Source organism: Stegostoma tigrinum, chromosome 21 (assembly GCF_030684315.1).
Source record: "Stegostoma tigrinum isolate sSteTig4 chromosome 21, sSteTig4.hap1, whole genome shotgun sequence".
In the NCBI taxonomy this organism is placed as follows: Eukaryota; Metazoa; Chordata; class Chondrichthyes; order Orectolobiformes; family Stegostomatidae; genus Stegostoma; species Stegostoma tigrinum.
Window position 1 is genome coordinate 15159097 of NC_081374.1, and position 26421 is coordinate 15185517.

The following is a 26421-nucleotide window of genomic DNA, read 5'->3' on the forward strand; positions in this document are numbered from 1 at the left end:
TGAGGACTGCCCTCTTTTCAAGCATCTTACTTTCTATTAATTTTTAATCCTACACAATTTCAATCCTGCTTCCACTTTTACTATTACAAAATACTGGCATCCTCTTCCATCTTGATGGCAAATAGAGTAATTATTCAGTACATCAGCCATGATGTCTGCCTCCACATTCCTAATCATTTTGTATTTACAAAGAAAACAAACCAACTTTGGGTTCCCTTAGTTAGCCACTAGACTATTCTCTTGATCCCTCATCCACCTTTGAGTTCTCTTCTGCACTTTGCACCACATTAATGTCATGATCATTAGCCTCCTTTTGACCCATCTCACATTAGTCACCCAGGCAGTGATTTTATCTTTGAATGCCTTTCCCTTTTCCCAGGCTAGGACTGTTGTTTGTACCTAACCATCTCCTCCTTCACAACCTACTAGTGTTCAGTTGCTGTTGCCTCCGTTATGAAAATAACACTGGCAACTTATCAGAATTGTTTGCTCCTTAGATAAGCTCGTATCAAACCAAGGTGGTGCCCTTGAATGGAAGTAAGTTTCTAAAAATAAAAGATGGTAATTTGCGTCACCATAGAACCCAAAGAATGAATCAACCTGGCAGGATCTGGTGTTATTCTACCATTTTCACAGTAGATTGATCATAAGAGGATATTGGACACAAACACTTAAATCACTTCTCTTTTACCCAATAATTGGCAGCACAAACTTCAAGTATTTCAACATGTGTTACAGCACAATAAAAATGACTGGAATACCAATATACAAAACAAAAATGTACTTCTTGTGGCTCTTATATCCAAAAAAACTTAAGTTTTTCAATTAATTATTCAGGTGGACAGTAGGTGACTGAAGTCATGATGAATTTCAGTGCTTGTCAGCCCTAAAGGAAGCATGTTAAAAATTTTCACTAATTCAATATGCATCAAACTTGTGTAACACAGTAGTAGCACACACTTGAGAATAAAGTTACAGGAAATGCAGAGAAATCCTGAATGCCAAAGAAATTTCCACAACTAATGGATTCCGGGCGTAAAACACATTCCACATGGACAAAGCTGAGACTCGCTTTCTGATCTGTGGTGAGGGGAAGAAATGGCAAAAACAGCATAAGGTTGTCCAAAATAGGTGTCTCCCTAATGCCAAATTTACAACTTCTAATTGAGGAAATTCGCATAGCAATGGAACCATGGATAGCGGAGAGAACAGGCTGAAGAAAGGAAGAATGAGAAAATGTCAGGATCCCTATTGAAATTCAAGAGCACAGGATGGCAAAAACATTTTTTACCCCCAAACCAATTGCTATCCAATGATTCAAACTAAGGTGGAAAATGTCAGAAGCAAAAAAAAAAGCCATATCGTTTACATTTTGCAGTACGTCAGGGTCTAAGTTGCCAATTCAATTTCAAGATTTCAAATGAAAGACTGATCAAATTTAATGTGCACTATGATAACCAGTGAGGAACAGATCTGGGGCCAAATTTTCGCACCTTTACATGCTTTTACTTCTCAACTTGCAAAGTTGATCGACAAAGAACCATAAGAACTGAATTAACCAAAATGCTGAGATTTAGTGTGCTCTAACTTAACCCTGTGAAAACAATATGTACACAGTCACCAATACATCAGTGCAAGAAAACCACAAAATAAGCAAGAGACCACACACACACACACACACACAGAGTAAACAAAGTCAGGTAAAAATGATAATTAGTCATCTACAAACACTGATCTTTTTTGCAAGTACAAACAGTGCTTTCCTTTCTACAGCACCTTCACCGAAAGAATTCTGTTAAAAGAAAAAAATGTTCTGTAACATCTCAGAACAGAATGTACACAGATTAGCCCTCACCCTCAGAATACAGATAGCCCTTAACCACGCTTGGTATCAAAGATAAATTTGAAATTTATTTATTTTGTTAAATCTATACGCAAATATTTCATCCAAAAGGACTCAATGTCTCAAAAACAGGATTACATTCAAACTATACTCAGACAAGAACAGTTACACATTTTCCTCTTAAATTAAAAGCTGCAATTCTTCAACTTGACAAGTACAGTCAAAATGGGTTTGAAGCCAACAACTTCTGTTTCAGTTTTAATGCACAGAACAGAGTCCAATCTTTTACTGAGAAGAAAGAATTGTGAGGTAAAGTTTGATGTTTGCTACATATAGAGGCTATGATCAGCACCTTCTCACACTGGATGTTTTCTTGATGATTTGGGAAATGCAAGGCTCTTTACTCCTCCCCAAACAATTATAAAGTCCCACAGCTGCAGAATGCATCTTTGTACATTTTTCTTTCCAAAGCTAAACTGAAACTTCAGAGGTATATGCTCACCTTCCCCATTGTAATGCCCCCATGCCTGTTAGCTCTAGACTTGACTATTCCAATATACTTCTGGCTGGTCGCTCACATTCTGCCCTCTAATCTTGAGGTGATACAAACTATGCTGCGCATGTCTTAAACTGCAAAGTCCTATTTCTCCATTACTATGTACTTGTTGATCTACAATGTCTGTGAATTGCACAAAATTTTTATTCTGCAATTCGCCATCTTGTTAGTTCGTGGCCCTCTCCATTTCCAATTTTCTCTAATGTCACAATCTTCCAAGACTTCTGCCCTCCTCTAAAGCTGGCCTCTTATGCATTTCCAATCACAGGTGCTCCATCATTAGTAGTCACACTTGCAATTGCTGAAGCCCCAGCTCCGCACCCCTCTACCCTCACGTCCCCCTTCAAAATATACATCTTATAACCTCAAGATTGTGGTGATCTGACCAAATATCACTTGGTGAGATTTGGAATCACACTTTCTCTTATAATGCTGCTGAGAAGGATGCTCTGTTACTATTTTTTGGCTCCTACAATGTCATTTATTGAATTTACCTGCACTGAGCAGAACAATGCAGAAATTATTCCCAGTTTGGACTCCACAAGTTGGGACGCCACATCTGCAGAAGCCATACCAAGGTTAGTTAGGTATTTTTCCAGAAACAAGTATCTCAAATGAGTATTGGTGCATTAAAATACTTTTATCTGAATTTAGAAAAGAAGATAATGAGTCAAAGTTCAGATGAATTGCTGAACACCACCAGGCTTGAAGAATTGCAAAACAAAATTAACACTGTTGTCTATTTCAAATTCCAGCACTAACAGCAGGAGTGCTCCATCTGAAAATGATCATATCACTGCCCGCTATTGTGGAACAAAGTTAGAGGAGATGTTGCACGAAACAAAATTACATCAGAAACTGGTCTGTTAGGACAAGGATCCCATTATGGATGTGTGCAAGACTGGAGGTGGGGGGTGCAGTGTTACAGGAAGGGTTATTGGATCAAATATGACATTTTCAGTCAGACAGAACTTGCGCGACAAATCAAACACTGCATGCTTCTACAAAAATCCCACACTTCCAGAAAAGATTGATGCTGTGTAAACCCCCCCAAAAGTTAGAAGTTTGTGACTGCTACCTGAGAAAATTAATGAACGATAAACTTATTTCCTTTTAATAAAGCTGAAACAGAGTATAGTTACTCTAAGTTGTGGTTTGAATCATGTGCACTGACAATTGGATGACTACAAATGTTTAAGTATTCCCTAGTGCTTTTCCAAAGCTGACCAAACACAAGCTATTCCAAATCATTGAACTGTTACAGCCATTCAGACCATTACACCCAAAAGTCTCAACTGAGTAATTCATCGAGTACCAGTCTGCTGTGCTCCTGCTGTTTGCCTGCATATTTTTTCTTCTCCAATAACAGCATTCACTTTTGAATATTTTGATTTAATGTGCCACACCCCCGCAGGCAATACATTTTCGATCCTCATTTTTCCTTTGATTGCTTTTGCTTCTTTTGCCAACCAGTATAAATCTGTTCCCTCTCATTCTCAATCCTTTCAATGGAGTCAGTTTCTCCCCACCTACGGTCAAGATGCATCATGATTTTGACTACTGCTTCTGGCTCTACACTTCTGCATGGAAAGCAGTCCCATTTCTGAAGGGTTCTGACCCAAAACGTCAGCTTTCTGTTCATTTGATGCTGCCTTGCCTGCTGTGCTCCTCCAGCTCCACACTTATCGCAATAGGTGAAATCCCTCATGCATGGAACTTCTCTCACGAATCCCCTCTGGGAGTCTCTATCGTGTCTTTCCATCCTTCCTAAAAAAGCAAAGCGTGGTGCTCAGAACCAAATGCAATTCTCCAGCAGCAGCCAATCTAGTGTCCTGTTCAAGTTCAGCACAGAACTCCCTGCTCTTGTACTGATGTATCTTTATTAAAGTCTTGGTCACAGAATGCTGTATCTGATCTGCTCCCACTACCTAAATACTGACCTCCTACCTAAACTGCCAAACTCTCAATTGTAAATCCTTGCATATTACTTCCTCTTCCACCATGACTGGAGTAGCATCTTCTTTCTCAGTAAAGAAAGATGCAAAATACCAATTTAATATCACATTGCACCCCTCATTCATATATAAATCCTCTATTTCATCTCTAATCAGATCCCCTTTTACCATAATCTTATTATTTATAAGCCAACAGAAGATTCTGAAACTTGAACTGCTTTCATTCAACTTGTAATTCATGATTTTTGCGTAGACAAGCAAGGTCTCACCTACTTCTGGTGGTCCTACTTATCAAATCCTGCATCCTTTCATGCAACATCGCCTCTATTGTAGAACAAAGTCAGGGGGCAGTGATATGATCATTTTCAGATGGAGCACTCCTGCCATAATTGCTGGAATTTGGAATTGACAAGTGTTGTCTTTTTAAGAAAGAATATTTGCCTTTTTCTAAAGGAATGAAATACTCAGACAGCCACTCTCTCATTTTACCCTTTATTTTTTTTTAAAATAATGTAAGATAGTAAGGTCTAGCTAAGAGGAAATCTCTGTGTAGCGGTACAATCAAGAAGTACAAGGATATAGTTACAAATGCATCACCACGTGCAATTAGATGAGTGGTGACTCTAAAAGCCAAAACTACATGCATTTATTTTCAATGACTTGATGGTTTGGGAGAAGGGAACCTACAGCTTTCCAGTATTGAACATTATTCACTTTTGTAAATAAAAACAGCAAAATTTATGACAAGCAGGGGCATTTGAATAGCTTGCGAAACAGCTTGACAGCTACTGTTTTAACAGAGAATCAAATCACAAAGCTAGGGAACACAGAAATATTCGTGGGGGCAAGGGGAGTTTTGTGAAAAATGGCTTTTAATCAATGTCATATACAGCACTTGGGAAGCAGCACAACATGTACAGGTTTGGGGATTCACACAGTCCATGCACAATGTATTAACTTATTCAAATCTTATGTACAAAAGTGCACTTAGTTTGAGGCTATGCGAGTGCATTGATCTAGTAAGAAAAGGGCCTGGTGGTTTGGGTTCATCTTCATTAGCTGAGATAGAACAGGTAAGTAGGTATGGTCAGACAGAATGTGCCTTACATTGTGTGCATATGGTACCTTTCCCACAACCCTCGCTATACTTCATCACGTTACCCTCTTTTGTTCCACAAATGATTAGAGTCATGAAAATCTACAGTATTGGCTCAGACTGAAGGGCTGGAGAACAGGAGGGAAACAAGGTTAGTGACGCTGGAGAATGGGAGCAAATCAAACCTACAAAGTGAAGAAAAAGGCAGGGAGGAAAAGCAGGAGGGGAAAAAAAAAGGACAAAATTTGGGGGGGGGGGGGTGGGGGCAGGGAGGTGGAGTGGGAATGCAGAAGGAAGACAGTAAAAACAAAAAAAAACAAACACTGTTGGGGGACAAAGAGAGGAGGATAAACTGTGGCAGCAAAAGGAGAGTTTTGAAATCTACAGCATTGGCTCAGACTGAAGGACCTATTTCAGTCAAAAATAGCCACCTAATTATTCTAAGATAACACAGTGTGGAGCTGGAGGAACACAGCAGGCCAGGCAGCATCAGAAGAGCAGGAAAGCTGATGTTTCGGGTTTGGACCCTTCTTCAATCTACTCTGCTCTAAAGAAACAACTCCAGTCTGTCCAATCTCACTTCATAACAAACCTTCTATCCCTGGCAACATCCTGGTAAACCTCCTCTGCACTCTCTGAAGCGAGTCACATCCCTTCTATGATGTGGACTCCAGAACTGCACATAATATTCTAGCTGTAGTCTATTCAATGTTTTATACATTTTATTCTAGCATAATATCTCTGTTCTTAAACTCCATGCCTTGGCTAATAAAGGCAGTACACTATACGTCCTCTTAACTACTTTAATCGCCTTTCCTGATACCTTAAGGAAGTGGTACACACACAAAAGAGGTCCCTCTGATCCTCAACACTTCCCAGGGTCTCAGTTATAAAAGCCCTCAAGCTACTCACATTACCTCGTATTTTTAGCGTTAATGGTAAAATTCCTACAGTGTGGAAACAGACCAGTTGGTCCAACAAGTCCACACTGACACTCTGAACAGCACGCCATGCAGACTCATTCTCCTACCCCTTCCTTGTAACCCTGCATCTTCCATGGCTAATCCACCTAATTTACACATCCTGAACAATTTAGCATGGCCAATCCACCCATTTTTGGAATGTGGGAGGAAACCTGAGCACCTAGTGGATACCTATGCAGACAGAGGGAGAACGTGTAAACTCCACTCAGACAGACAGCTGCCCGAGGATAGAATCAAATCCAGCTCCCTAAGTGCTGCTGTTTGACAGCACCAACAACTGAGCCACCATGCCACCCATATTGTATCTATCATGCTGTGAAGCATGATGTAATATGGGGATACTAGTATAACTTAGATAAACAGTGCTGGCTTTCCTGATTTGAGGCTAAAGTCATTGTAATAATCCCTCACAGAAGCATCAATGCTTTGGCTTAAACCCTTCATCCTAATTACCAGTTTGTGTGCATAAATTTGAAAAGCAGTACTCCAACAACTGTTTTGTTGACTTACACAGCAATCAAGTATTGATTGATTAATCGTTATATGTACAGAAATACAGTGAAAAGTTTTGTTTATGAGCAGTACAGGCAGATCACCACAAGCAAAGTATGTGCAGATCAAAGAGACTTAGAGGCATGCAGGTTACATTATTATTGGAGGCTTGAGTCAGTTCAACAGTCTAATAATGGCCAAAAAGAAGCTGTTCCTGAATCTGCTGGAGCATGTTCAGCTCCTGTATCTTCTGCCTGATGGAAGAGGTTATAGGAGACCATTACCAGGGAGTGATGGGTCTTTGATAATGTTAGCTGCCTTTCTGCAGCAGCAAGCTGTGTAGATGGAGTCCACGGATGGAAGGTTGGCTTCCATGATGGGCTGGGCTGTACACGTCACCTTCCGTAGTTTCCTATGGTCCTGGGTAGAGTAGTTGCTGTACCAGGCCATTATGCACCTGGACCGTATGCTTTCAATGGTGCACGTAGAAGTTGGTGAGGGTCCTTACGGATGTGCCAAATTTCCCGAGCCGCCTGAGGAAGAGGAGGCATTGTTGTTCTTTTCTGACTGTTGCACCTACATGGGAATTCCAGGACAGGTCATCGGTTATCATCACTCCACTCCAAGGAACTTGATGCTCTTCACTCTTTCAACTTCAGTTTCGTTGACGCAGATGGGTGCGTGTTCTCCTCCTTTCTTTTGGAAGCCCGTCAGTTCTTTAAATTTGCTGACAGTGAGATTGTTTTCATTGCACCATGTCACCAAGCCCTCCATCTCCATTCTGCATTTGGACTTGTCACTGTTTGATATCCATCCCACTACGGTGATATCGTCAGTAAGCTTGTAGATGGCTTCTGTCTGGAATACGGCAACACAGTTGTAGTGTACAGGGAGTGCAGTAGGGGGCTGAGGACACATCCTTGGGGGCTTCAAAAAGGTATATTCGTGAAAAAGTACAAAATGCATTTTCTACTTGGCTCAGAATTATCTTTTCTAACACGACTGTAATGTTTAATTATTGCAATCCATCCCCTAGTTAATTCTGTTAATGTACTTAATCCTCTTGGGTTGCCATAATTACCTGCTCTAGAATTCTAGGCATACTGCTACTAAAGAGTCTTTAGTAGCAATGTCAAAAAAGAAAGTTTTTTTTGTTAACTCAAAGGAAATATCCATTTGCACAGCATGACAAGGGTTACCATACGAAATGCAGCAAGGATTGGGAGTCACTATAGCTCTTCCTCAATGAAAAGTGATGCATCATATGGACGACCTTTCTGAACAGTCAGTTCCTTTGTTCCTGGTCTCACGTCAACTCTTTTTCATAAAAGGAAATTGACTGAGTAAGACTTGTAAATTAAATTATTTAAAGACATGAGATTGAAATCTGCTGTTCAAAGATCAAACCGAACAGCATCCAGGACAAAACAGGAGCACTGTGCACTGAACTTTTTACCTCAAAAACTGGCACACTGATGTTGCAGCAGAATGTACAATCTACAGGGTACATTGCAGAAATTCAGTGTTAGTTCCCTCACTTCCAACCATCAAGACAAACACTGCCTCAATCAATCCCACCAGACAGACTGCCATCTCTTAAATTCTCACTGACATTCTCTACCTCACATCTGTACAGTACATTATCACCATAAATGGTTAAAGGGAAAGGCTTTTCAGCACCTTATTGGAACAGAGTAGGAATACTCAAAAACAGCCTTGCCTGAACAAGATGTACAGCTAGATGAACACAGCAGGCCAAGGAGAGGAGCAGGAAGGCCGGGGTCCAGGCCCGAAACGTCAGCATTCCTGCTCGGCCTGCTGTGTTCATCCAGCTCTACACCTTGTTATGTCAGATTCTCCAGCGGCTGCAGTTCCTACTGTCTCTCGCCTGAATAACCCTGAATCTCAGGAACAGGACAGACAGTGACTATCCCAAGTTAATGAAGTGCTTTGTCTGAGGATAAACAGGGATAGCAGTAGTACAAAGGGTAGAGAGGAGCAAGAGTTCTTACAGTATGGTTAGGAAAATTTTCTACAACAGTATATGTTTCCAGCTCATTGAGAAAAGGAGCTACTAATTAACCAAGTTCTTGGGAATAAAGAAGGCCAAATGGATCAGGACTTGGCAGTAAGATCTTTAGAGGCCAACACAGTATTATACAGGTCTGGGATGATTCGGGAAAAAGGGCAAAGGTCAATCCAGATGACGACTGATTCACTATGGGAAAATCATCTTTAATGAAGGAAGAAGATCTCTGCCAAAGAAATTGGAGTCAAAAGTTAGCAGTCAAAACAATAGCTGAACAATGGATTACCTTCAAAAACAACAGTTTGGACAGAATTTGTTTTAATTGTATCAAAATTGAAAGGTAGGGCAAAGTAACTCAGCACCCTGGATGAGAGAGAGAAATTAAAAGAAGCGTGCTAATGACAGTAGTCAGATAAAAATTCAACTGAGAACCAGGTTGGTTACAAAAGATTCACAGGGGGAAGTTTAAAAAAAAGCAAATAAGAGAAACTAAGAGGGAGTATTATAAAAAGACTGGCATGTGAAATAAAATGGGAACTCCAAAGTCTTGTATAAGCATATGAAGGATGAAAGACGGAATTTACACTTGGAGGCAGAGGACATAACCAAGCTAACATTCACACTTGGCACTAGGATTTACTAACAAAGATGGCAGCTGGGCCATTGTGAATTCATACAGTAGAAGGATTTTAAAATTGATAAAGGGGCAGTATTGGATAGGCTGACTGCACTCAAGGTTGGGAAGGTAGTAGGACTGGATATGTGAGTAAGTGAAGTGATTACAGAGGCACTGCTCGTTTTTCCAGTCTTCCCTAGACTAGAGGGCTGGAATACTACTAAGTTATATCGTGGATTTAAAAAAAAGGCTGCGAAGATAAACCTAACAGCTACAGGCCGGTCAGTTTAATTCCAGTGGTGGAGAAACCTCTAGAAACAATTATTTGGGACATCATATGCACAAATACAGGTTAATTAAAGCCAGTAATGGACTCAAGGGAAAATCATGTTTAACCATCTTGGAGTAGCTTTTTAAACAGATAACGGTTGATTAGACAATGCCATGAATCTAGCATACAAAATTCCACAACGCATTTGATACAGCATCACACAACGGATTTATCCACTCTGTGGAACTAAAGGGTCAGTAGCAAGGTGCATACTATGTTGTTTAAGTGACAGAAAACAGCAACGAATAGTTAACAGAGAAAGCAAGAACGGCAGATGCTACACAGATAACAAGGTGTAGATCTAGAGGAATACAGCAGGCCAGGCAGCATAGAGGAGCAGGAAAGTCGATGTTTCAGGTCGGGACCCTTCTTCAGAAATGGGGAGGGGGAAGGGAGCTCAAATAAATAGAAAGGAGGGCTGGGGCTGGGGAAGGTAGTGGAATGATGATAGGTAAGTGCAGGGAGGGATTGCTGGGGATTAGTCAGTGCAGTGGGAGGAGCAGATAGATAGGGGAGAACATAGGTTGTGTCAGAACGAGGAGGGGGAAGATGAATGGGAGGGCTGGGGAGATTTTGAAACGGGTAAAGTCCACATTCAGGCCAATCAGGCTCCCAAGGCAAAATACAGAGGTGCTGCCCCTCCAGTCGGCAGGTGGTGTCAGTGTGACACTGATGTCGACGTCACCACCACCACCCCCCCCCCCCCCAACCGGGGGGTGGGGGGTGGGGGGGGGGGGGGTAGTAATACAGTCATGACCCTTGCTCTTTCTCGTGTTATATCAACTTTAAAATTGTGCCCTTCACACCAAGATCTAAGTTTCTGGATGATAGAGTTCACAATGTTTCCAAGCTGTAAGAGAAGGGTGGAACATGTGAAGAACATATAAAAGGTTTGTGGAATGGACAGACAAGTGGAAAGTATGGTCAATGTAGAGAAAGGTGAAACAATCATTTGGTACAAAAAGAACACGACAGGCAGGGGAGAATTTAAAATAAAGTCTACAATTCTAAAGGAGCACAAGACCAGAGGGTCCTGGGTACATAATGTGCACAACTCATTAAATATTGACAGATCAAGAGGCCATTTAAATGAAAGAAAAATTGTATTCTTACAGCATACAAGAGCAGGGGGATTGTATTTAAATTTGTATAAGACACTTGTTTGCCAATAATTGGAGTATTATATCCAGTCCTGCATGCCACACTTAAAATGTGAAGGAATTACAGGGAATGCAGAATAGTTCTAAAGGTGAACAGCTTCAGTTGTGAAGATTGGTTGGAGAGGTTCATACTGGTTTCTTTGCAGGAACAGCAGCTTAGAGGTGGCCTGATAGAGATATTCAAAATTGAGGGGACTACACAGTAGATGGTGACAAACTGTTCACACTCATGAAAGGATGATGATAGAATGGGCATACATGTAAAGCAACTGACAAAAGCAAACAAATCATGAGATTTTTTTAAAAACATGGTAAGCAGTTTAAAAAAAATCTAGAAAGCACTCCCAGACAGTATGGTCCAGACAGATTTAATTGAGACATTCAAGAGGGAATTAGATTCTTCTCTGAAAGGAAGAATGTGCAGCCTGATGTGGAGGACATGAATGGCATGGTACAGACATAATTGGCTGAATTGAGTCCCCTTCCATTGAAATAAGGCAGTGTTTCTGTGAAATCAAGCAGTGTACAAAATCAGCAATGTCCAGTGCTACTCAATCCCAAAGCAATTCAACTTCGCAGCCGTAACACCACGAACCCAACAGCTAAAACTATTTAGAAAAGCAATGTGGGATTTTCCCCCCAGCAGGGTATTTTAGCTTATGCAGCAATGTTCATGATATTAGACAATGGTGAGGCAATGCCTAATGGTGTCATCACTGAACTGTTAATCCAGAGACGCAGGTAATGTTCTGGGGAGCCAGGTGTGAATCCTGCCACAGCAGATGGTTGAATCTAAATTCAATAAAAAAGGGATTAAGAGTCTAACGATAACCATGAAACCAGTGTTGATTGTTGAGTAAAATAGTAATAAAGGACATAGAGAACGTGATGTTGAAGAGGCCACACGTGTTACAGTCATGTACACAAAAGTACATTCACGGGCCCACAAGTGTCTGGGCTACATTAGACAGAGGTTAAAAGAGCAAACATACTTTCAAATAGCAGGTCAAGCATCAAGTGATTAGAATTAAGGTGGAGTATGTCTAATTTATACACTAAATCACACTATCATACAGTGATGATATCAAAAACACTTAAAAAGGAATGTTCCGGAGATATATCACAACAGGAAGTATTTCAATGGTCTTAAGGGTATGCCAAAACTTGTTAGAGTTTTAATAAAATGAATGGCAATTCAAGAAGCTCTGATACCAGTGAACAAGTCAGAGTCCTGGTGACTTAAATATAGTCTACAACTCCATCCCCAACAGGGTTACTTTAACTGAACAGATGCTTTGATTGTAAGTGCTGCAACGTCATTTCATTGATGCTTCACTGTTAGGTTGCTTTGGTACTTGCCTCTTTCGTGTGAAGTTACACATTTGTGACTGATTTGCTACCATGAAGCAAGCATTCACACAATATTCTGTGCATCCAAAATAAAAGAGCAGAACAGAGGTTCACAAAATGAGAGTGCAAGGTCAGCAAGACCAGTTAATGATAGGGATGTAACGCTGAGAAAAAATAACAGGGATAGGGCAGAAAGCGAGAGCGCTCATTGGCTTTTTTTAAGAAAAAAGCCAATCATCTTAGCCTGATTCCGTACTCTTCAGTCTACAGTGTTATTGACTGCCAAAACCAGACATCAGGGTTACTCCTGAAAATGGAGGAAAATGCAACTGGTCAAAATTAAAGACAAACCAGAAGGGTTCCAAAATAACAAGGAGCTTCACAAAATGTACAGCTAGTTTAAAATCAATGACCTTTGGCAAATTCAAATTTAGGCCACAAGAAATCTGTTACAACCAGGAGAATCCAAGATAATAAAATGTGAGGCTGGATGAACACAGCAGGCCCAGCAGCATCCCAGGAGTTTCACATTTTATTGTCTTGGATTCTCCATTCTGCAGTTCCCATTATCACAACCAGGAGAATACCACTGGCAGAATATATAAATATAGCATTTTGTTTTTTGTGGAAACGAAGATCAATATTACAAAAAGCAAGTTTTTCATTTTGCTTTCAAGTTGAATTCTGATGAACATCACCATGCAACAAACAGGAACTGCATAATGGGAGATAAACATTTTGAAAACATATTGACAGATGTTCCATGGCATTGCCTGCACTTAGCTCAGAGATGAGAGATGAAAAATTCTCATTCTTGGCAGTATATCCTTGAGACATGCCACTGTTGACAAAAACATCAATATTTGCATCCAGAACACAAGTTCTGCCAATGGCCAACTCCATGATCATGCCTGGAAACGCAATGGCATTAAGCGGATGAAAATTAAACTCTACTAGATTACTGCTCTTACCAACGTGCTGCATGGCACTAAACATCACATGCGTCTCAAAGCTCTAGAATATTTTCATCATGAGGATTTAACAAGGTAGAAAACAAAACAAATCAAACAACAGGATCCTTCAAATGTGCAGAATTGTTTAACAGTATGGAGACCAACCTCCAGAAAATTCAGTTTTGGTGGCAGGTTCTTTTTTCACAAAAAAAAATTACTCATGGCGCGTGGCTATCGCTGGCAAAGCTTGGTATTTATTGCCAGTGGCAGTTCATGGTCAACAACCTTGCTGCAGATCTGGAATCACAGTGGATAAGAGATTTCCTTCCTAAAGTGTACCAGATAGGTTATTACTTGATAGCAGTTACATGGTCACCATTAGGGCTAGCTTTTTAAATTCCAGATTTATATTGAATCCAAATTTCACCATCTGCTATGGTAGGATCGAACCATATTCCCAGGTCTTTAGCTTGGGGTTCTGGGTTATTACCGGCATTACCAGTACACCACTAACTCCCACACAAATATCTCCAGTATCTTCAAGCAAACCTTCTATGGGAGATTTCTCTCAGGGGAAAACATCCAAGTTACGAGAACAAATGAAACTCAAGAATTACAAACATCTGCATTACTGACATCTTCTTTAATAAAGCAGCTGATGTACCCATATGGTACTGAAATTTGACTCAGCACATTTTAGGGACCTTGTACATCAAACATTCAATCCCTAATATACACAGAAGAAAGCTATAGGTGTGACATTGGCCCAGAAGTGTCAACATGAACTGCCAGCTCTGTGAATGACCATGACAACTCTACATCAGATTCTTCAGGCAGACGATTCAGAGACGATGACAATATCATTACAGTCCAGAGATGGTTAGTCTCAGAAGTCTAATAAACAAACACTTTAAGAGATAACAGGAACTGCGGATGCTGGAGAATCCACGATAACAAGGTGTAGAGCAGGATGAACACAGCAGGCCAAGCAGCATCTTAGGAGCAGGAAGTTTAAGACATGCTTGACCACAAACCCGACAGGACCTCCTCTTCTAAAACGAAGTACTCAATTACTGTGTGCAATCCAGGTACTTTATGCCTTACTTTTCCTAAAATCAATGCATTTTCAAGCTTTCGAAAGGCAAACAAAATGCTACTCAGTTAAAATAGAGCTGAAAATAATTTGATGACTAAGACTTCCACTGTGATATCATCACTTAGAAACCATACTGACACTGGTCAATTTTAAGGCATCAGCTTATATTCTACAAGAATGTTACTTAATTGAGATGTTCCTCTGTCTCTATAAAGATGTAAAAATCCACAATGTAAAGTGTTTTTGATAGGGATGGATATCAATATAATAGTGTTCAATGTATTAGTCGAAGGTGATATTTATGGCCACAATAAACTTATGCTAATGAATGGTTGCACTGGTGAGGAACTCCAGAATGATTGCTGGAAAGGCTACTAGAAAAGGTAATCATGTCCTTCTAGTGTGATACGATGGATAGGAATCTGTACGTAAATACCATAGACAGGGTCCTCGCTTTGTGTTGCCAGAATTTATTTATTTGGATTCCAGGAGTACGGGTTCAATTCTAGCCTCAGGCAACTGAGTGTGCAAACTACACACATTTGTTTTGCGTCTACATGGCTTTCCTCCAGGTGCTCTGGCTTTCTCCTATAGTCCAAAGATGTGCAGGTTACGTGGCCATTCCAAATTGCCCATTGTGTCCAGTTTTGCACAGGCTAGGTGGATTAGCCATGGGAAATGCAGGGCTAAGGGATATGGAAGGTGGCGGTCCGGGTGAGATGCTCTTCAGGAGCATCAATGTGGACTCAATGGCCTGCTTCAACATTATAGGGATTCTACGAAATAACTTCAGTCAAACTTTTGGCTCCAATACTTTCCTTTTTTATATATGTACCAAAAAGTTACAGATGGTGCAGTTGGCAACCCTTTGCCTGTATTTGAATTTATGCCAACGAAGACACTGTCAGATACTGTAACTCTGTACTTTCATCAGAACCCATGAACTAAATTACAGCAACACTACTCATTCTACAGAAATCTACTGTAGAATTTACAATTCAATAATTAACATCAGCCAATCTAGCTGAGAGACAGATTCTGGTACCCAAAATTTTGTATCTTAAAATGAAACCAAGTAGGTGTACATACATCATCTGGTGGGAATTTGCTACTAGTCCAGAGTATGAAGCAAATGAAACAAAGGTTTAATTAGGCAGTTCATTCAATTTCGCCTCAGATCAAAAGTAGCAACTATAGGGTCAAACTAGCAGTGACCAGCTTGCAATTCATCTCCAAAATCCATAAAACTGGGTGTACTTTTAATAAAAAAGGGGGAGGGGGGGGGAAAGGCAATTGGGACAGAGATGAGGTGGAATCACAAACAGTGGATACAACCATGCTACTGCTCCATGTCAACTTATTGCATTTCATGTGCATGAAGGACTAAAATTGCCTTGATGATTTCATAAAACAGAACATTCTCCGAAACAACTGTGGCTCCGAGTGTTCCAAAGTTGATGTTACTTTGTAATGTTCAATACGAACACCTAAAAAGACCTTACCCAGAGAAAATAAAGGAACACTATGGTCTTTTTTTGGGCAGGAAATTATTTCCGCAACATTTACATTTTTTGAAATCATTGAGACAGACACTAATCAGCAACTCTGTAAACATCAACTGAAACCACATTGAAAGTTGGGAGTAGTCCTGACAGTAATGAATTAACAGTTGAAACTTGAGTAGTGACATCAACAACAGTCTCTGATTTGATGTTAGCTCAGGGTGTAAAAGGGTCATGCCAAAAAAAAAACAACAAACTCCTGGTTGGTCCAGAGATAACAAGGTGTAGAGCTGGATGAACTCAGCAGGCCAAGCAGCAGAGGAGCAGGAAGGCTGATGTTTCAGGTCTAGACACTGTTTTCTTTCCGCCATCCAAACAAATCAGGCCTTTCATGACCTCCCGTAATCCCAAAGCACTTTACAGCCAATTAACTTGAATGTAGTTACTACTGTAATTCAGGAAACATGGTAACCAATCTGTGCACAGGAAGACTACTCAAATAGCAATGGGATAATGACAAGATCATTTTTAAAAATGATTTTATTAAATAATAAAAACTGATCAGACTCCTGGGAAAGAAAGTTCTTCTGCTTTTCTTCAAAATAGTGTAACATCTACCCGAGGGAGCAGACAGGAATCCAGTTTCATCAAAACAATAGATTATCTACCTTTGGATTATGTGCAACTGTGTAATTTTAAAAGAATCTTGCATTGTCAAGACAACCACCTTACAGATACGAATTTAACCCGAGATCCAGTTTAGCTGTTCAATCAACATTAAGATCCTTTGTCTGAACTTCAAATTAGAACACAGGCTCATCTTGCGACTAACATTCTTCCTTTAGCCACCACAAACAGGTGTACTGATTATTCCTATCTTACCCAAAACAAAACCTTGCTGACTGCAAAGTGGTTGCTGTCTGTGCCTGCGTTACTTGGTCAAGTGCAGTCACTGGTTTCATGAAATGATTTAGGCGTAACAAGCAAAAATTCTTTAATGTAAAAATTTTACTGCATCCAGCAAGAGTATATGAAAAAAGATGAATGATCAATGAACGATGTTTCCTCCTCCAATAAGTTCAAGAAAAATTTTCCATAGTTATTTTGCAATGATTTGTACCAAAAGGAAAAAAGGTAACCTTGTGACAGAAGACCCCCAACCCTTCCAACCACTATTCTAATCAGTGTACACAAATTTAAAAAGTGATCTACAAAGTAATCACTATTGTAGATATTGGTATACACATCAATGTAATATCAACAATTGCTTTACATTTACTACTTGGGAGGTTGGCCAGGAAACCCATGCAAATGCCACCCTGTACCAAACACCGGAAAAAGTGATGCAAGGACAGTTCAGATAACTCATCCTCAACATTTGCTGCAGTTTGGGGAAACAACTGGCCTCTGCAGAGAATCACACTAGTGCAAGAATTACAGTTCAGCACATTTCATTCTTTATGAATTCTGCATCATTAGGCCATAAACCATATTTTGAGTTGGAGTGAAAGTGACATAAATCTAACGCAATTGTAACACCGACGAGATAAACATCCAGCAGGTATTCCCTCACTGTCAAATTCAATTTTTGGCAGAGCTCATTCTGAGATACTTTGTGGCAAAAATGCATAAGAAAAGTAATTATTTGAAATCCCTTCAGGAAAATTAAACAGCAAATCTTAATTATCATTGCCAAACAATTTTCAAAATAAAAAAAGACTAACATTCTATCCTGTAACCAGAATGAGAATCGAGGGATGATTATGCCCTTAAAAGAGACATGGGACTTCTTTTTAGTGGGAAGGATGATTACACATTACTATGGTATGATTCTCCCACTCAAAAAAAAAACAAACAGGCAAACAAATTTAAGTTTCTGATCACAGGACTAGAATTTCAGGTAACGTCTGTTTGGCTGATCAGAAAGACCATGACTGAACTCCATGAACCCAGCTTGCAGCCTCATGCACATATTTTTAATGTCCAAAGTCATTTTTCACAAAATTGCCTTTAAAGTGCTGTGAAGTAACTAGCAGTCAATGAAGAATTTTTCAAATACGGTCATTGTTGGAATGCAGGAAACAGTTGCCAATATGCATACTCCCACAAACAGCAATGTCACAAATGACCCAAACAATGCAAGCAAGAAACAGGAGCTGGAATCAACCCTGTGACCCCTCAAATCCGTTTCAATATTCAACAAGTGTGGGTTTGCTTTGATTGTGCTATTAGCTCCACTTTTCTGCATGCCTACTCCCAACCCACTACCATCAATTTTCCTCAAAAATTTGTCTAAGTGAACATTGAATATTTTCAAAGACCCAATGCACTGTTCTCTCGGCAGGAGAATTCCAAAGATCGATAAGTTGTCAGAGAAGAAATCCCTCCGTATCATTCATCTTAAATTCACAGAATCATAGAATCTTGACAGTATGGAAGCAGATCATTTGGCCCATAGACTCCTCTGAAAGCATCCCACCCAGGCCATATAACCCTGCATTAACGATGGCTGATGCACCTAGCCTGCACATCCCTGGACACAATGGGCAATTTAGCATGGCCAATCTACCTGCACGGCTTTGGACTGTAGTAGAAACCCAGACCACCTGGAAGAAGCCATTGCAGACACATGGAGAATATGCGAACTCCACACAATTGCCCAAGGGTGAAACTGGGTCCCTAGCTCTGGATTCCTCATCATTTCCAACACCATTGAGAGGAAGGCTCTTAAAATAACAAAGAGCATCTAACTTTTCAAGTCCCCTAAGGAGCACATTTCCATAAGGTCACCTTCCATTCTTCTAATGGCAAATGGCCCAACTTGCTCAACCATTCTTCATAACCCCTTCATCTTAGGATGCAACTGCATGAACCTTGTCTAAAAAAAGCTTCTCCAAGTGCATGTGTATCTCTCCAAGTTAGGAGACCAAATCTGTACACAGTAGTCTTATGTACAGTCTCACTAATGCCCAGTATGTTGTAGCAATACTTCTATACTTTTAAAAAAGTTAGCTTAGCAATGTTAAAAAAGAGCATAACTTCATTTCTAAATCCCTTCACTGAGTAAAGCATTTCATCTGTACCATCGCATTTATTGCCAACAGCTTTGGTAATGTGATTTGCTGTAATCTGGCCAAGTACAACGACAGTCAACATCACCTTGTAATTCAACTTCAGAGTTTAATATTCAAGATTACTAAATGTCAAATGTACACACCCACAATAATTCTCAACCCAGAGCCAATCTTGTGAGGCAGATCGAACAAAATAAGTCACTGGAGTTATAATTGCTTCATAAAAACATAATTTCATTAAAAGGTATGTAGAATTATGTAGAATTCTTCGTTAATGCATCATATCTTTAATGAGTGCCTGCACTGTTACATAAACTTAATGCACAAGATAACACCCAAACATGACGCTAGGCATAAATGATGTATATTTTTCTCTGCTGAACGCACACAAATGTGCCTTGGGCAAGGCACACTTTTTTTTAAAAACCCTCTTAGCACCAATCAAGGATTAAAAATTTAAACAATATTAAAAAATGAGTCAATCGCAGAAAACAAAATCTGTCATTAGGCAAATACACCACCCCTGGTTGGAATGGTTTATTGTTGACAATGAAACTTGGAATTCTGTTCATGTAAAAAAAAGGAAGCATTCTGCAGAAATGAGCTGTTAAATATACAATGTTTCCTTTTGTTAAATGTCACAACCGAATAGTTAAGAGCAGAGAAAACAAGGAGAGGATGCAGTGTTGGTTTAATTTCTCCCTATTATTTGCCAATAATGGAATCATATTACTACTCTTCAAGTGTTGATTTAGCAGTATTGTGACAGCAAACGCTGCTCTCATGCGGCAGGCTGCATTTCTCAAATGCTGTTTTTAAAAAGAACATAACTGCCATTTCTTTTTGTTCTGAGAACGTTGAATTCAATGTGGGGCAGAAGTGAATAGCGCTGAAATGGTTCAATGCACGTCCAGGGGAAATTCAAATTGAAGCATTTCGCAGCAATTCTCTTCTTCAAAAGAGGAAGATCACTGAATCAATATTATGGACAAAGTTCTTTATCTCCTCCCAGATGTATTGCATATCAAGACATTTTTAAAGGAAGAAAAAGTAGTCAGTTACTTAGAGATTTTTTCCTGCATCCCTAGTTAAGAAATTGAAAAGCATTGTACAATGGGGCAACAAGGCGGCTCAGCAATTAGCACTGCTAGCTAACAGCACCAGGAACGCAGGTTTGATTCCAGCCTCAGGCGACTGTCCGCATGGGTTTCCTCTGGGTGTTCAGTTTCCTCCCAGAGTCCAAAGATGTGCAGGTTAGGGGGGTTGGCTATGTTAAATTGTCCAGTGTATAGGGTAGGAGATGCAGGGATAGCTATGGAGTGGAACTAGATTTGGGGGGGGGGGGGGGGGGGGTGGTCAGTGTGGCCTTGATGGGCCAAATAGCCTCCTTCCACACTGTAGGGATTCTACTAAATTTCTATGAAATTCTAAGTCAAGTAACATCTGCCTCAAGCAGTGTTGATGTGACAGACTGATTTCAGACAGTTGTACTTTGCCCTTCATTCAGCAATAGCACATACGTCTGAGGCAAAAGGCTAGGTTTCTGACAAGGTGTTCAACAAAGGAGTCATGTACGCCCGCACTCCACAGCACTCCCCCTCCCCGCCGAAGTTAATCTTTCCAAGAGGCTATTTAAAACACTGCTGGCATTCTCCAAATATTAGAACTAATATCTTTGCCTCTATAACTCCAAGTCCAGGCATTTATTTCACTGTTATTTGTGGGAACTTGCTGTATCAAAATTGATTACCATGTTTTGCACAATATATTCCAGAAGCATTTCTTTGGTTGGAAAGCAATTAGGAATATCCCAAAAATCACAAAGCAGCTCGATAAAAGCAAGTTTTTCCTCTTGTTTCTCAAACTTATTCCACATCAAGAACTAATTTTGTTAAGGAGTAGAAGTCAGGAGGAAAGACATTCACTGGTGAATCATCTTGGATCACTCATGTACCTCTAATTACAGAAGGATGTGCTATTGCAAGCAGGTTGACTGTCTGTCTGTCTCTTCAGCTGGACAGCAAGCACTGAAAAACAGCAATTTCTCTCCAATCACATATACAAATCTTACTGAAGGAGATTTAAAATTCTTAATGAAGTGATTTGACTTTGAGTTCGACTTTACTGTCTTTGCATGAATTTGACAAAGATACTCTCCCACTTTTGGCATTTATAATTGACAAACAATTGGTTAATAGCCTGCTGCTTAAACTGAGACCCGAACCATATTACTGCAATTCAAAAATCAGATATCGGTAGCATAAATCAAAGCAAAGCAATGTGTATACTGCATTGTAAGAGATTAAGACACCAAAAGCAATTAACGCAACTATTTCTTCAAAAATAAACCACATTCAGTAATGATTGATGGATGGCATGTGCATTTCTAAAGACATGACAAAACAAAGAATGCGCACATTCATGAAGAAAAAAAAAGTGTTACATCATTATACTTGTTTATTCTGCGCACCTAGAGATTGAAATGCAAAATACTAACATAATTAGGTACTTCTGTAAATAGGGCAAGACAACCACTCAAGTTAAATACCATTTATGTATTTTGACAAACTGCCTAAATTATTAAGACAAGTTTTGCTGAGCAGTGAGTTGGGTAACGAGGAGACTGGGTCAGGGAGAAAGAGTCATACCATATTATTTGTTGATCTTGCCTCAGACTTCATGCTAAATATAGTCATGAGATAATTATGAGATAAATATTGGTCTCAAAGACGTAGCCCCCCAAAATCCAAGTTAAGAAAATAATAAGCCAAATATAAAAACTATTTATCTTTTAGAGTAAACTGATAATTTAAGCAAAGGAATTGCCCCTCTCCTCCTTAAGGCGATAACTGTCTACTGCTTTCATGGTTCGTTTTTGTTAAAAAAGGTCTGGGAGAACAGAACCAAATGTCACGACAGCTTCAGCTCATCACAAGATGCATCATCTTGTGACAGGGTGAGAACCAGCACTTTTAAAAAAAAAATTCTGCACCTCAGCATGCTTTCAGCTTTCCTCACCTGTCTCTCAACTATCAGCTGAAAGAAAGACAAAACAAGCAAAGAACCAAACATACAGAGTAGATTCAGAATATCACCAAAAGAAAAAAACTGAAGACTACATGAAATCATTCATATTTGGGCAATGTTTCAGTCTCAATTCCCATATTGAAAATCATAGCTTAAATTAAATATTTTCATCTACACAGAACTAAAAATGTGACCAGAATCATTTATGCGCTTCAAATGTTTATGGTGAAAAGTAGTAATATTGTCCAATCTTTGAGCTAAAGAATTCAGCCCAAAGCTGCAAATAATACGATTTTAGGTTAAATCTAAGCAGAATGCATCAGCCTTGCTACCAGGTTAAAAAAGGTTATTAAACAGATCATCAGATCAACTATCCCAGACTTATGTACAACCTACAACATTATATTTCTCAATAACAGTACAAACCACCACTCCAGAATGAATGCATTACATTACAAAATGTCAGAACACAATATCTCAGGACTGACTACCCGCATGCCAAATTCTTAATATCGACTAGAATACCAAGGGAGTACCCTACACTGAGGTAATTCCCAAACCGTGGTTGAAAGGATTTTCAAAGGTTACTTAGAATAGGTGCCCTATCTCCTTGGTCAAGACAATGGTGGAATGCCACAGTCAGAGGTGTTGGAGTGCATGGGGGGTATTTGGGGGGGGGGGGGGGCGGTGGTGCAAATGTAGGTGAGGGACAGAAAAACAGGGAATCCCAAATTCAATATATTTATTTTCAATCATGCACTATGTAGATTTAATGCATTCATTCAACTGTGCTTATTTTCCTCTTTTAACCAATACAAATTAACTACAGTAACAGTTTAGAGCTCACTGCTGGGATTTTATTTCTGGCTGTTGTAAATGAGGAATAGGATCACTTCAACCTATTGTAAAGGAAATCTTGTTTAGGTTCAATCCTATATTTGACAGTTTTATGCCAAAGAAACTCCTCAAACCCAATAGTGGTTACACCAATCCTTAAAGATTAACATTAACATGTACATTACCACATTTCCAATAATGCTGGGAGGTCAATTTTCCACTTTATAAAACCAGCCAATTTAGTAGTACTGGGCATCCATGATTTAGTTCAAAAGTCGCAATTCAGTTCTGGAAAAAGGGACTGCCAAACTACATTTTAAAATTGTGATTATTGTAGTCAATTAGCTAATCTTAACTAAACTGTAGAATTTCCAAACAGATTTAAAGTACTTAAATGTTTAGATAGATATGAAACTGCTACAATTTGACACCGCAAGTTACCTTCTGAAGCAATACCTGAAACTTAGCTAGTCTTATGACATTTGACCATCTATATCGACTAGACCTTATACTGCAATTCAGGAAACAATCTCAGATTTTTTTTAAAAAAAAGAAACATTTTAAAACTAGACCAGAACACTACTGCTTGTCCAGGTCATATCTAAACAATCAAGAATATTGCACATTCCTAATTACTTCCAGTGTGAATAGGACATTAAATATTTAATCTTACATGGGTAGTAGCCCATTAATGGCACAGACAACCACTGTTCAGAGTTTTTTAGAAAAACAGTTTTGTAAAATCATGTTATTTTTCTACACATTTTTAAACATTTTATCCACCTTTATTGGATTGGCAACAGTAAGATTTTCAATGTTGCCATTTGTAGTTACAAAACGTATTTGTACATCTTCAATTAAGCTTTATATTTACAGTGTAAAGAAAGTTTCATGAAATAGTTCATTTGTATATATTCGATTTTAGTCTATTTACATAAGCTGCTTTATTGCAAGCTCGCCAGGTACAGGGCTGTTACAGACCCCTCAATAGTCAGGAAACAGCATTGAGTAGTACATTCTGATCTCAACCAAACGCTTTCCTCTCCCTACAGTTTTTGCCGTTGATGATTTGGGCAATAGCAGAGACTCTGCAGCAAACTGGGAGGTACAGCTCAATGGAAACCACAAGTTGGTCAAGAAGAAACAGAAACGTAGAAACCTTCATGTAGAAAAGATCCTTCCAATCTTTAACCTGTTGGGTTGCGCCCATTCTAAGTGCCACTGATTGCAAAAATGTTTTTAAACGCAGGAACATGCTGAGGAAAAGAGGGAATTTACATCATAGACGTTAAAACCGCTCAAATAAAACGTCACTAGAGGATTAAGGAAACATTCGAATAACTGGGATTGGGACTCTCGGAATCCTATCGCCTTCTTGAATTCACCATTAGAGTGGGAGGCAGATTAGTTCAGAGCCGCAGAATCTTGTATTTAAATTCAGAAAATGCATCGATAATTATAAGTTAGATTTACTGTTTGACTGTGGTGCCTGACGGTGTGGAGCGGTGGTGAAAAACGCATAAACCTGCCGTTACTATCCCAATTATTTTCACTACTGTCCTCTTTCTGTACCGTGCTTGGTTAATAAAAAGCTATCAATTGATTTCAAAATTTTTGCGATAAGCAATTTATTTTAAAAAAACAGACGGTAAACCCGCACGTGGGTTGACTATCAGCGAATGAAGCTCGCGTCAACTAAATTGCATCCTTGCACTGCAACTTCGAATTAAATGCGGTTTTCCATTCCAATCACAAGATAGATTGTTCAGTATACCTGCCCTGGAAATCTACACACGGAAACCCACTGTCTCCACAGAGAACCACTGCCGTCTAAACGCTTCCTTTAAAACGTATTGCAGAAGACACAAATAGTCCACGCTTTCGACAGACTGCAAACCGTTATATCGATTATTTTCCAGCCACTGCAAGAAACAGAGTCAAGGACATCCCACCTTCTCCCTCTTTAGCTCCATCACCACCTCCCCCCCCAAACTTATGCTTTCGGGAACTTTATATAAAATTGCTGCAAACAACACCTATTCCCCCCCACCCCCACAGGATAATTAGCTGTCTGCATGTTTGGAAAAGAATATTGCAATCATCCTTGAAAGGCCATACTTTCATTAAAAGAAAGTCAAGAGAAGCTCAAAACCACTCCTCTGCTAAGTCCCCCTCCCCTCAGTCTTTCCGACATTCAGGATGTACAGTTGACCGGGCTCATTCTTCCTCGAAAATTTAGCAGCAGTGGACGAGAAAGCTGAAATCTTTCCATTTAAAAAAAAGGGGTATATGAGGAAGGTCAGGGAAGGGCAATTAAACTGGCGCAGCTTCCACTTTGCCAATGGGGGGGGTACCAAATTGCAAGGGGATTTTTTTTTGTTTTTGGGTGGTGGTGGGGAAGCGGGCGGGGGGACAGAGAAAGGAGGACTTGCAATTGTCTCGCCCTCCCCTTCCTAAAGGCATCATTTCTGCGCTTCACGTCTCAATGCAGCAATTCTGCAGCTACACCTTCAACACTTACCAGAATCCTGCAGATTGTGTCTTCTTTCCCGCCAGCCAACTTCCAGCTTCAGGCAGATACAAGAAGGAAAAATCCGCTTCACTAGCACACCTTAATTCACATGAAGGAATCAAAAAAAAACTTGCCCCCCCCTCAAAAAAATGATCTCACCTCCTAATCCCTCCCCACACTCCAGAGAAATTTTTAAAAAATCAAAACACTTTAAATAGTTTCTAAAGAATTCCGAATTTGATGAGATGAACGCCGCCGGCTGTCCGAGAATATATATAGAGGCATATATCTCTAGTCCCAGGGTCCAAAGGAAAGTATTGGTGTTGATTCTCGCTGGATAAATTGTTGCTCCTTCTTCACAGATATTTGTGTTCCTTTCTCTCTCTTTTGTAAAGGAAACACAAAGGGTGTGAGCTTGGGTATAATCATCCACCAAGTGTTCAAGCCGTTCCCCTTTTTGTTGCTGTTGCTGTTGCTGTTTTTTTTGCAGCCCCCCCTTTTTTTTTCTTCCCTCCTTCAGCAACCCACCCCCCCCAACCTCCTTACCCCTCTTTTCCAACCTGATGCAGCAAAAAGCAGCAGCTGCTTCACTCCAGGCTCCGCAACTTAGAAACAGAGAGCCAAGCCGTGCAACCTAACCTGCTCGCTGAACCTCCCTCACTAATTCCCCCCTTATTGGGCAGCAGGACAACTTTACCTCTGAATGCATGTTTTTTTGTGTCCACCACTCAAGGGACCTCCCCCCCGCCCAAGAAAGGTGAGGAAAACATTGCAAACCCACCGAGTTCTCTCTCTTTATCTTTCTCTTGTTTTGCAAAGACACAGTAATATTTCTAATTTTTTTTGGACCGGCAAGTACAATATGATTGACAAGGCACTCAGGCCAATGATAATTCGGTTATCCCAGGGCTGCAGCCAATTGCAATCTGGAGGTGAGCTCCAAGGAAGGCGTTCCGCCCGCTGTCAGCAAGTTGGGTTGAACCGAAAGAAAAAAAAGGATTAAAGCGTT

General features: G+C 39.9%; 1 protein-coding gene across 6 annotated transcripts in view; it reads right to left on the reverse strand.

Annotated features, from left to right (window-relative positions):
• Positions 1 to 26210, reverse strand: part of LOC125462795 (plasma membrane calcium-transporting ATPase 1-like) — a 235750-nt gene extending 209540 nt beyond the window's left edge. For all 6 annotated transcript variants that reach the window (XM_048553178.2, XM_048553176.2, XM_048553177.2 and 3 more), the window contains exon 1: positions 25422 to 26210. The gene's annotated coding sequence lies outside the window, so the exon portion shown is untranslated. The remainder of the gene's footprint in view (positions 1 to 25421) is intronic.
• Positions 26211 to 26421: the final 211 nt, after the last annotated feature.